Source organism: Siniperca chuatsi, linkage group LG18 (assembly GCF_020085105.1).
Source record: "Siniperca chuatsi isolate FFG_IHB_CAS linkage group LG18, ASM2008510v1, whole genome shotgun sequence".
NCBI lineage: Eukaryota > Metazoa > Chordata > Actinopteri > Centrarchiformes > Sinipercidae > Siniperca > Siniperca chuatsi.
In genome coordinates this window covers 19,559,952-19,573,819 of record NC_058059.1, presented here as the reverse complement: position 1 = coordinate 19,573,819, position 13,868 = coordinate 19,559,952, and the positions used below count along the sequence as shown (strand labels likewise).

Genomic DNA, 13,868 nt, shown 5'->3' with positions numbered 1-13,868 from the left:
TTACAGACTTGGGTATTTACTTATTATGACAAGCCTCACTCTGGCCTCCTGAAGATGAGCATCACTAATTAATGCTGCCCTGTGGATCCTGGCCTCATTGGGATCATCAAAGACCCTCATTGGGCAAATGGTAAAAGTTAATGCAACACACTAACACACTCAACCTAATCACCAGGGGCGAAATGCTACAGAGACTGGGCTACAGTGAAATAAATAATAATAAATAAAATAAAAATAACAATCAATAAACAGCAATATTATTTTGTGTTTTGAACAAATGAACTCCCCTTGGGTTGATATACCTACTGTAGTCTGTTGGAAGGTAAAATAAGTGAAAGCGCAGTGATTGTGGGCAAGAAGTGTGTGTGATGTTGGCATGGTAACGACTGAATTGTTTTCTGATTCATTGTTATTATTATTAATGATATTATTATTACTACAACCCAAAATACATTTGAAAAAAATCTATAATTGCCTTTTTAATTTGAAGCTGAAAAACTACATCATTACATCAAAATGACAGTTATATCACACACAATTCAAGGTTTTTAGAGAACAAAAAATTGTAACTATGGCCGTATAATAAATTCAGTCAAACGACGATGTCGATTGCGTGACGTTGTTGAACCAGAGAATTTGTGTGTCCACCACGACAAAGGATCCTAATTGAAACATTACGTGCCACCACCATGTAATGCGATATTAAGAGGTTGTGGTCATTTCACATATTTCTGTGAAATCGGGTTGTCCTGAACAGTAGTTTTCAGCTGCTGCTGATGTCTCTTTGTCATTAAATCTTCTTCTGTAAGCAGTCTTATTGAACGGCTCATCTGTTATCTTCAGGAAGGTAACCCTTACTGCTGAAGATAACTTTCCCTCAACATTTCACTTTCAGTTTCATTCCTTGGAGCCTCTGGAACACCACACATGGATGCTTTTAGATAACCTTTCAGACTCTTCTAACCTACTTAATTTCCTCAATAAAGTCACAGATGTAGTCTTCAAGTGGATCTGGTTTGCTTTGACAAGACCAGGCACAGAAGATCTAAAATTGTCTACAAGTTTCAGCACTAATAACTACAGTACAGTACACAGTTGAAAATAGTGTAAAAATGCATAAATTCTGTTGACACAGTTCATTAAAGACATGCAGTCATTATAATGATTTTATTAAATTCCTTAATGTACAATATTAAGACAGTTAAATGAATCTATACAAATCTGCAAACTATTTACCAAACTACTACATAATGTAGCTACATTACTGAATATATGATAGATACATTTTTTCCTATACCCTGACAAGTCGAAACACACAGATTTGCTGTCTATTTTCTAAACATCTGACCTTCCCCCTGAAGTGCTATTTTAAGTATTTTGAAATAATGCACAATACTGTAAGATTATTAAATATGAATTTAAATGAATATACTCTAATTGTTGAGTGTTTTTGCACACATGCATAAACTAGACATGTACTGAAACACTACAAATTACAATGTATGGCTCCTACTTGGATTGTTTTTATTCATTCTTTTTTTTTTGGCTGTCAGGCAGGAAGAATAACATTTCTTGTTAAACATACAAGGAGTCACCCAGTCACTTGGCAGCTCACCTAGTAAGCTGAATATTGATCAATATAAAGAGACAAAAAGGTAGCATTTATAACTGAGAAGAAAAATCAAGAAAAAAAACACCTTTTGCTGTGAGGATTCTGAAATCCTCATGCTTTGTGGTAATCCATAAAAAAAATCTTCCTGCATGAGGACACCCCACATGAATGTTCAAATATTTAAATAACAGTCTGAGTTGGCATACTGTTTTGGATTACACTGGTAAATCATTTTGAAATGTGCTCAGACACCCTAAAGTTAATGGGGAAAGATGGTGGCGCCAAAGATAGTTTTCCTCCAAAGATGATATTTGCCCTTGACCTACATTTATCGAACATTACAGATGTTGTCATAATCACCGCAATTATTTTCAATTTGCCATCATCCCCTTTCTCCTTGGCAAATTAGAGAGAACTCCAAATGAACAAGACTGCAGAGATTGTCCCCATGAATTTTAAGTGTCATTCCCCCAATTTAGATTAGATGAGCCGCAGGTCACCTTTTCCAGTGTTCAGACTTTCTAAAGTCTTTAGCTCATCTGTTGGGAAACTATCATCAGCCTCTGTAGAATATGTAAGATTAGTCATGCAATGTCAATTACATAAGTCATCAGTTATGCCACAGTGAACATTAGATCAGCTTTGAGTGATGGTGGAGATATTCTTCTTGACCTTGCACTGGTGATATTGCTTTATTTTTTTGGTTCTTGGGCCAGAGAGTAGCCCTGGGGTGCAGGAGGTTTCTGTAACAAGGAGGCACAGTGTCAGGTCCTCTCTGAGCTCTAGGGACAGAAACCAAAGTGGACAGCTGCCGATGTCTGAATGCCCCGGCACACAGGAAATGGCTAAGAGACACACACATAACTGTCTGCTGGCATTAGTATGAGTGACAGTCTTACCACCTTCAGAGTCGCATGGACATGCATCTCCATGTCAAACAGGAAATGATACTGAACTACAGGTAGGTGATACAGACACATAAGGCAACCATGGCCTCAGGAAGGTGATGCGTGTATAGTGGTAGATGGGAATCACTGACCATGGACATATTATGAGAACCAAGCCCACAAGAACAGCGCTGGGCTTTGCACTGATTTTTGTTGTGGCCACAGTCAAATTTGCCTGTCACACAACACTCTTCAAGACTACAAAAGTTTTGTTTTTTTAGTTTTTTACCATACACAACCATTTTAAAAAAGAAAGAAACAAAGAAACAAACAAAAAACTGCTGGAAGAAGAAGAAAACATACATTCAGAAATGTACTCTTTGTATTATTACAATTTGAACCACTGGGTCAAATAAGACTTGCAAAGGCCCATATCAAGATATTACTTGGTGCCGTTCATAAATGCAGGGAATCAGCAGGCTTCATCAGAGGACTCAAATGCACTTGTGCTATCCGCTCAAACATGTGGATAACATTGGGCACTTATCTTGGAGCATTTTATTTTGTTATTTTAATACAGTCATAATGTCAACCTTATGGTGATGCTGCACCAAATTCTGCGCCAATCCATCTAGTAGATGTTGAGATATTTTACCAGATAAGTGAAAATTCTGTCCTGCAGTTGGCTCTAGAGTAAACTACAAGAATACTAAATTTCCCGGGAATCCATCCTATAGTTGTTGAGAATTTCAGTCTTGACCAAAGTGGTGGACCACCTGACTGACATTGCAATCCCTATTCTCAATAAAAAGAGTAACAATTAATCTTGTCTGCCATTCAATATATGCTGTCAGCAGTTTTAAAGATGTGTCTTTTATAATGGCAGTCATTGGGAAAATGCTTTCTGGGATATTTTTTGTTGCAGTTGGCCATGGGAGCAAACTGGCAGCAAGGCTGACTCTGCCACATTGTATCTGTACCTTTTGGCCAAATTGACCATGTTAGCAGTTGATTCGGTTGGTGAGAAGCTAAAGCTCTCTGACTGACTGCTCATCCTCTGAAATCATGATTTTACCTAGTTCATCTAGTGCAGTTTCTCCTTATTTTTTTGCCTTTGACCTCTCTTTTCTTCGACAAGCAAAAGACTACTGCTGACAACGCCAGTGCAAAGCAAAGCAAAACTCTGGACTGCCAGTTAAATTTTTTTCTCAATTTGTATTCCAAACATGATGATGACATTGTTAAATCAGTTTCAGTGACAATGCTTGGCCAGTTTGTTATGTTCTTCTCACCATCATTGTCGCTACAGTGCAGGTTACTCATTAGTTATTTCCTATTCATGCATGTTTGAGGTCACTTGGCTGTTAGCTTTTTTACTTGCAGCATGTTAAAGTGCAACTTTTAGCAGAAGCCGTGAAGCGATGTGAGGCAACACATCAGTTCTATAAAGTGGCCTTGGTTTGTCAGATCCCAAAACCCTCAAAAATATCTAGTGCTACTGGAGAGGAAGAAGGCTTTTTCTCCTGAGTAAGTTGTCATACTAAATGGCTACTTTTTTATCCTCCCAGAAACTTCAGCTGAGGTTTGCTTGGCTTGCATCACCCATCCAGTCCCTGTAAATACACGGGTATATTGATTGAAAACAGTCAGAGTGTGGACTCATCCCTTTGATCTCTCTGCTGCTCTCCTATGCAGTATTTCCCCCTCCACAGTCAGGTCATTAATCTTCCCGTTATTGGAGAAACGCACTGACATCTCTCCATAAAATGGCACTTAATTTATGCATTATTTATGCCTCATTTATGTGCTCAGGTCCTCCAACTATTTATCAAATGTCCCCTCTTATGTCAAAACATGGAAATTGAGCGCCGTTACTCATGATACTCGCAGGAAACACATCAGTGGACAGGAAGTCACTGGGGACTTCCACTCACTGTCACAATAAAGTCTCATCCAGGCGACTGTGTGGCAGGAGGAGCTGCTTTTTTAGCTAACTTGTAACCACAAGAGGGACATTGCACAATGTGATGCAATGCAGTTAAACATAGATGAATGCAGAAGACACCATTTCTCCTCTATGATTAAAGTTTTTGCGCTCTATGTTAGATGCAAGAATGTTTTTTTTTTTTTTTGCATGTTTGAAGTACTGTTTGTATGCACCCATTTCCCAACATGGCTAAATAATGAATAATTCACACAATGTAAACACTTTAACTCCATAAATAGACCATACATGAAGAGACCCTCATGCTGTCTGTGCGCAGCAGTGCATGACAAGACAGAAGGTGATGCTATTTCATACCCCCACCCAATCTTCCCTGCATCGCCTCAGGAGCATGGTGTGTCACACTTCACAGAGCACCCAGACACACTCACCTGCACTGCCACTGAGGCTACGCATCACCAGCTAGCATCTCCACAGGAACTGAACCCTCTGGATAACCTATACAACCTCAGCTGTGGCTTCCTCACTGTCAATCTGAATTCAACTCCAACCGAAAGCCAGTTTTTATATTTCACTTTGACTTCTTCATAATGCCTTGATATAGAGCTCAGGATTTTGTACTCTAGAGACCTCGGGAAATAGCTTGAAATGGAGGCTAAAGAAAGAGGACAGAAATTATTTAAGGACAGACTGATAAATGCAATTTCCCTGTAGGGTTTTTATTGCATATTTATATGCAGCCGCACAGTGACAGGCAGAGAACAGAAGCACACATATCACTGTTTTCCATTGCTGGAATTTAACAACTTCTGACCTGACACTTATTAGGTGTACCTAATAAAGGTAAAAATGCCCAAAAAATGACAGTTAATGCCTATCTGATTACTGCAATTTAGCAGTATGCTGCTATAGAATTACAGTGTAAAATGTAATAGCAATGAAACTCAGTAGCCAGTAATGTGCTGTAAATTTACACTTAAAAACTTTTGTAAAATAGTGTAAATGTAATGTTTTTATCTGTTAACCCATCAATAACCTAAAACATTGAAAAGACATGTTAAATTCAAATAAACACAAAAACAAGATCAATTCTACACATTTATTTTGCTGTTTAATACAGTCTGCCTAAACTTTCCAGCAAACAGGTTCAGACGGCCATTCTTCTCTCCATTGAGTCGGGAGACACTATAGAACACATTATTAGCTTCAGTGAATCTCATCTTACTGCAAAACTACATCTAGCTAAATACACAGAGGCAGTGTTTGGTTTGTCTATTCTGGCGTTGGAACACTGCTTACACACTAGATTGACATAAATTCAAAGTCAGTGAGTTTCCTGATCAGTGTACAGATCTGCTGGTTGATATGTCCTCTCTGCCTCTTTGACTTTGTACCTGTCTCTGGATTAATGCCCAAGAAGCACCTATAAACAAAAAGGCAGAGAGGAAAGCTGTTAGTTTCATTCAAGTGGGATGAAAAAAGTATCAGTTCCCAGTCACCACCACTTTCAGTGGGTCACTGCTGTTGCAGTACAGATCAAAACTAAAGTTAGCTCAGTTTGAACAAGGTGACATTACTGTGGTTCAGTTAAACAGCAACCATTTAAATAACAGCAACTGAAAAACATTTCCATCACACACACACAGTCAAGAACAGTCCTGCAACAAAGAAGAGGTGTGTGAGTTACTCAGGCAGAACACATGCACACAACTTACATCATTTACATGTACTGTTTGCAGAGGATAGAGTAAGTGTTGTCTGCAGTTCATCAAACATCTTGCTGTGGCTGTTTCTGCTTGTACTCTTCCTCCTAGAATTATTTCTAACCAGTTCATAGAAAAATAGCTCCTAATATCTCCAGATGTCGACCTGTGTTTGTTTTAGAATAGCACCACATTTCATTTCCTATATCTTTTTCACAATAAAAGCCTCCAGTTGTTTTGTAACTGAAAAGCTTTCGATATAAAGCAGCAGCAGCTCAGATACAACTGAAAGTGATCAGGGAACTGTAAAATAAGGCAGATATCTGAAAGTACAAACAGAAACACAGGAGAGAAACTGCAAAAATTCAGTTAGAACCTACAAAAGTACTGAGAGCTGAACCCAGAGACTTTTAAAAACAGCTTACTCTCTGGTCTGCACCGAGGGGCAGCCAGCAGAGAATGCTGAAGGGAAGTGGAGCCGGTGTCGTACCAGAACCGGAGCCAGGCAAGCAGGCAACGGAACTGGATTTAGCAGCCTCCCTCTACAAACATAATGGCAGAGGTGAAGAGGATGTTGACAGAGGAAGCCAAGAAGAGAAACCGAGAGAGAGAACCGTAGAGATGTCTGCATTTTTTTTTAATATAATGGGACTATATGGCACTCGCCTTGTCGTGCTAAAAGTGCCACACACACACACACACACACACAAAAACACATTTGAAAAACTCAACCACAATGTCTCTTTCCAGAAATCATGACCCGGTTACTCAAGCTAATCCACAGATTTGTTGTGAGAAGTTTCATGTAGAAACTATCGGTAGAACGGTAGAAAGAAAATAGTTCCTACATGAAACTGCTCACAACAAATCTGTGGACGACTTGACACTTGAAAATACATTAAAAATGAGGAAAACATCAACATTACCTTGGACAATCAAGCGAGGGGTGCTTGGTAAGATCACCGTCCTTTCAACATCAGTGGCTGTGGCACAAGGCTGCAAAAATAATATATTAATAGAATAAAAGCAGAATAATCAATATCAACTGTTAATATTCTGTATCTGTGGTAGCACAGAGTCAAAATTTGTGCACACATCATCCCTTATCTTTATTTATCTTAGATTAGGCAGTACACATTTGGTAAAGTTTAGATTATGATCATGACTTTGGGTTATGTATGAAATACCCAGTATGTACACTCACCAAGCACTTCAGCAGTAACTATCAGGAACACCTGTACACCTCCTTATTCATGCAATCATACAATCAGCCAATCATGGGGCAGCAGTGCAATGTATAAAATTATGCAGATACGACATCACAGTTCCCCAAAAGTCAGGCCAAAACATCCCGATCGCCCCCTGGTGGCTGGCTGCAGTATAGGTCATAAACCCCGCCCCCTCCATGTTAGCAGATAGGACATGGGCCAAACAAAAAAATCAAAGTACTCGTCAAATGAATTTTTCCCAAAGATGGTTTCTGTTATTTTAGGTAGTTCTTATCACGCTGATGTATGTTCAAGTGTTTATTTTTCTTCTAAGTTTGGTTTTAATTAGTTATTTGATGCTATAGAAACGGGGTTTCACGTCATGATTGACAGCTGAGGCCGGCTCGCGATTGAGTTAGTGTAACACAGCATAGGTGTGTAAGATACTGCTGACAATGACCCTGATGAAGACCTGTGTTGGTCGCAATGCGTTGGTCTGTTTTAAAATACATATTTTACATATGTAAAATAAGGGTATTTTTTAGAGTGTGCCTTGGATTGTTTTTGAATGAGATTTGCATTTTACATTTTTGATTGAGACTATATTCCACCCATGCTATGAGCCATGTGCTTCACAAGATGGAATAGGGAAAAAATACCTCTTAGTGAAAAGAGAAAAGGCCATTTCTTTTTTTTCATTTAGTTTTAATTTGCTGCTGAAGAGAATAACAACCATCTCCAAGGATGTCTCCATTTTGTAACATCAGCAAAACATTTCGGATGGCTCCTTACAATGCTTCGAACAATACTGTGACATATTGCTCTGGTTGGGTTATGTTCATGATCCAACATCTGATCAACCACTGCCTTCACCATATCTTTTATTTCTCCTGGTGATGGTGGTGAGTCTTGTTTTATTTGCTACAGCCTTTCAAATTGCTGCTGGCATCCTATCCCAATTGACCTGGAAGTCTGCATGCCATGGTCTGCCAAGCTGTAAGGACGAGGACGAATCGGTGTCTTGAGTGCGCGTGGAGCTGGAAGGTATGGGGCAAGGAGTGTTCAAGGAGCCGGGCACGAAGGTTGGCGAGGTGACAGGAACCAGTTCCAGTTGAACTATTGCTAGTCAGAATATTATAATTTAGATTGGATTGTTTAAATTACATGTTTTGTTGTTACAAGTTTTCCAACATTTCCACAACAGTAATCACAAAGTACACTCGCCCTTTGCACTATATATTAACTGGGGGGAACACAATTAAACTATTTACAGCTACATAGAAAAACACATTTAGTTATTTAAGAAACAAATAACAGTTTAGACAAAATATTTTTGATATAGTTGGATTTAGTACAGACAAGGATTTATCTTCAACCATTTATCTTTCTTTCTATAGCATTTGTTTTTCTCTCACACCTAAAAACTGCGAGCTCTGGGCACCTAAACTTTGACTGTGTGATGAATGATAAAATAATGACTTTTAGGATTAAACAAGCTTAAATTATGTACAATTTCACAATCAACTTGTTTTTCCCCCATGTTCTCACTGTGATGAGAACATGTACTACAGAATATTTGGTAGTAAAGGAGGACCTGTGGAGGACTCAAAAGGAGGACCTGTGCCATTGTTTAAAAACATGTTATTAAAAAGTACACCCAGTAAGTTTACATCTTGTGTATGCATTTTTACCTAACCAGGTTGTTCCACTCGTTGCTCCACTTGTCACATCTATTCCAGTTACCTTTGTCACATGCAAGCTCAAACTGCCTCTGGAAAAGAATGGTGGAGAGCAATTAGTAATATATCATACGCTTTGTATGATGAAAGAGGATAACAGTCGAGCAAATCCTCTTCCCTGATGCAAACATAATCCTCTTGGGCTGCTCCTAATTCACAATAGACACCCATGTCGCTCAGCTTCACAAAAGTATGTTTCTGAGTCACAAAGTGCACAGACTCATTAAGGGCAATGATAAGATTAATCTTTCCAACAGAAAGTTCTCCATCAGTACTCTCAAGCAAAACACACATCCCCTTTCGGTATACTGTGCCTTTCACTGTGACTTCACTGCAAGCTACTGCAGACTGTGACTCAAAATTTTGACCAGCTACTGATGCCCTGATCCTGTCGTAATCACTCACATAAAACTCTGTACCCTTTTCATCATGCACAGCCGAAGGGAAGAGACTGCCTGCACTCAAGCAGGCTTGCAATAGTTGGTGTCTTTCTGCAAGAGATTTGCAAAGATTCTTAAAGTTGTGTAATTTCCTGGCACAGTGCTTGAAGAAGGTGTGTTTACTCTTGAACCGTCACGTCCACAGGTGTATAAGTGGGCCAAAATGAAGAATAAGCTCTGGGTAATGGCACAAATAGTGATGTTTGGGTTTTAAAGGACCGGTAGGGAAAAGCCTTTGATGACTGAAGACATATTCTTCAATGACTTTCAGATGTGCCACTTGGCCTACTGTAATAGCTGGTGCACAAACAAGCTCCACAATCTCTCTCAGCTGCAGAATGAGTTGCCATACTTCATTTTCAGAAGGATCTTTAAGTCTGTTAGTACAAACAAAGGCAGAAACCTCGGAAAGCGCCAATTCTGAACTGCATGTCCACATAATCGTTCGCTACCAGGAGACTTGTCTGCTGGTTTGCTGCTGGAATCATTTCCTTGATATTTAAAAATAAGTAACCTGGTTAAAAGGAGAGTCCATCTTAATGTTGCATGCTGAGACAGTAGCACTAGTGTCTAAACCTTACAAATGACTTTGATAGGATTGTGCAGTCCCACACATATATGGTTCATTCATAAATGAATTTCTGTTGATCTCACAGTAGCAGCAAAAATGGCTCGCCCAACTGAAGTTTTCAACAAAACCCCCAATGCAATCTGATCCCAGGTTGTCTCCTGAAATGGCAACTAAAGCTTCTTTTACAACTCTGCTGTCATTTGTCAAAATACTTCCCTCATCTAGAAGTTTGAGGTCACTGATCAATGGTTCAAAAACTTTGTTCATGCCAAAGTATTTAAAATCTTTCTCCCTACATAGGAGGACAAGTTGTGTGTGCTCTTTTGTGAATCTATTGTGAGGCAAAATGTCAGTCAGGGTCATTTCAACAGCTAAAACCTTGTGTGTGTTTTTTTTTTCCAGAACCAAGTGGGTTCACAACCTCAAAGGCATCTTGGTATAGCATCACACCAACAGAGGAAGGTTCTGTTTTCAACAGCTAATTGCCCTTAAATCCCTCTCCATCTCTCACATCCTGAATGATATTTTCAGTAACTGGTTGCAAATGTGTGGCGACATATTGTTCTCTTACAGAACAATAGATTCTGATTACCTCTGGTCCATCATGAAATCATATGGCTTTCCTGATGCCTTTGTTGAAATGGTCAAATGTCTGTATGTTAAATTAAGTGTGTGTGTAAATGTTAACGGGGTTTTAACTGAGTCTCTGGAAGTAGACAGAGGTGTGAAGCAGGGCTGTCCTTTGAGTCCTGCTTTATACACCTTGGCCATTAATCCTCTAATTAAATTAATTAACTCTAACAGTCTTATCTCGAGTACAGCTATGGCTTACGTCGATGGCGTCACTGTTATTATGAAAAATCAGATAGAAATGGATGTTTTAACCAATAATTTAAGCTTGTATGAGCTAGCTTCTGGAGCGAATCATTCCAAAACAGGAGTTTGGATCAGAGTAGAGAGTCTCAGACGTGATATTAATATACATGTTAAACAAGAAATTAAAGTACTGGGTTTGACCATTTGTAACAAAGAATGTGGTGAAAGAAACTGAGAGACAAAACTGTATGAAATTAAAGAAGAGGTAAAAAAAATGGGAAAACAAAAATACTACTACTAAGAATTAATATCGTCAAAACTTTCATCCTATCCAAACTCCTCTTCCTGTCGAACATCTTCCCCCCATCAAACAAAATGATAATTCAACTAAAGAAACAGTGTGTTAACTTAGTCTGTGGAACAACCAAGAAGGTAACCAAAAGGGAACTACTGTTTAAGAGCAAAGACTATGGGGGGTTCGGAGCTTTAAAGTTGGGTGTCAGACTGGGAATTGCCTTTGTTAAAAATGTAAGTGCTGCCATCTTCAGGAATGCTCTCTGGGTCGGAGATCGCTCAGAGTGGCAGGAGAGACGAGGTAAAGGCAGACATGTCCCCTATTACAAACTCACTTATAGCAATTTTATTGCACAATACCTGCAATTGCAGATAAATTGGTGTGATTTTATTAGCAAAATAATACAAAAAATTAACGATTATAAATACAGGGTTTTAATTCAATATAAAAATGTAGCTGATGGTGAAGGTACAGAAGTGATACAAATATTAAAGAGTAAAAACCTCTCAGAGAGCATTCGAGAAGTCCCGTGGCTCACCTCTGTCAACAGACCCCCCACCCCCAGAGAAAGAGAGGATGCCATGCAGCAAAGGGCCAAGGGTTGGAATAGAACCCGTGCCGCTGCGGTAAGGACGTGCGCTACCAGGAGAGCTATCGGGGCACCCCTGACCTGACACTTTCTATGAGCTTTTTCATCATCATCCAGTGTGTTGAAACACTGTTGTTTTGCACGTGTCATTTGATTGTGATATGATTGTTTTTGTGATTTTTATAATCTCTATTTTTTCCTTTCCCTTTTTTGCTGTGTGGTGTATTCCCAACTGGCTATGCTGCTATATCCTCCTATACACCTTTTTCCTTTCTTACAGAAAATTTGGTGGTCCGAGATACATATTCCAATGCTTTGGTTTGTCAAAAAACTGTTGAGGTAAATGTTAGGTTTGATTTGGATTTGTAGTTGTCGTCCTTGTTGTGATGTGATGATACATTTGCTCGACCAATCAGGACTGACTGCACTGAAAGACCTGGAACATAGGTTTAGTGTCACCTACCGAGCAGGGGAGAAATTTCGCTATTTTCACAGCTTTTTGCGAGCACTGCTTACATGCAGTTCGCAAATGGTGGCAGCGTCAGATTTCATGAGTGATTGTTAGTTGCAGATTGTAGATACATTTGCAAGTCCTACCCGGTTCTCATACGTTCAGAATGATTGATTATAATGTCTTCACAGTGCATTATATTTTTGCAAAGTTTCTGTAGCAGTTAGTTGTGTCTATTGTCTATGTGTCTATAACTATTTTTCCTGTGCTTTAATGAGTTAGTAGATACATTTGTGTTTCTGTGGTAATGTGTTTTGTTGTGTGATTTAGAATAAGTAAAAAAAGACTATAAGTTAAAAGAAATCCCATGAGAAAAGTACTGTATACTACAAGCACTAACACATGTGTGTATTCGTGTTTCTTTACACAGACACATTAATGTTGCATGGCTGAGTACTATCTGTCCTCTAAGTGAACAAGGCTTTGACCCACCTCTCCTCCCCACATGGACACATCCATAAGGTCCTCTCACAGAAATAAGGGTAAAAAATTTGTCAGTTTTCCCCAAGAGCATGAATCAATGATGAGAGGACTTAACTCAGCCACTGGGGGCTCTCTCTCAGCAGATGATGCATCTGCATCTTATATAAACTGTAGCAGATGTGGGAGCACTAACAGCACTTGACCGGCATAAAAATGACATAAAGCAGAGGGTAACACTGGCGCAGATGTTTCCTTTTTGAAGGAAGAAAGCATCTGTTTATCTGTTTGCTTTACTTACTCCACCATCTAGTTTAAATGAGAAATGTTTCCGTGTTATCATCAGACCGCACGTTAAAGGAGCTGTGAAATGTATAAGGCAAACACGCACACACACCCGTGCCCCACAAAAACATCTTCACATCGCTTGATTTTCATTTCAGTCAACATATTAGGAATTTGATAATCACCCTTCCTTTAAGAATGCATTTTTTCAGTAAATTTACGGCTGTTCCAATATAGAGACTTATGAAATGACCAATGAAAATATCAAATAACCCAAATTTAATTTTTTGGGGTTTTTTTGTTATTTTTTATTTTTATTAATTTGCTCTGATGCATATTAATGTGCTGATACAAAAACAACTGATCTCTACTGAAATTCAAATGTGATGAAAAGGGTGGTGAAACCCAACGACGTGGTCTATTTCATTATTTTGATATTGATCCAAGAAACAGGGGATTTTAAGCTGGCACACTTGCCTGAGGCGAGTGATTTGGTAAGTACAGAAAAGAGAGCACTGTTAGCCCAAAAAGTAATTAAAATCTTAAACTTTTGAGTTTCCCCTTATGTTTGTTTGAAAATAGAAAGTACATGTGAGTGTTACATATATAAACCATAAACACTTCAATGAAGCGCTATGATGCTTATGGAACTGGAACAGTCAAGCCTCCATAGGACTGCACTGTTGCATTAAACTGAAATATTCTAAATGTACTTTCCATAGTTTCATACACATTTCTCAAAAATTCCGCCAGATATTTGGTATTTTTGGAAGCTTTGGGATCCCAAATATAATTTTAAATAAAGTGCTGTTGGTTTGAACAAAACACCATGGGTTTGTAGTCACAA

At 38.8% G+C, this 13,868-nt stretch overlaps 1 pseudogene; it reads right to left on the bottom strand.

Moving 5' to 3' along the window:
• Positions 1–5,529: 5,529 nt before the first annotated feature.
• Positions 5,530–9,265, bottom strand: LOC122866012 (annotated as a pseudogene).
• Positions 9,266–13,868: the final 4,603 nt, after the last annotated feature.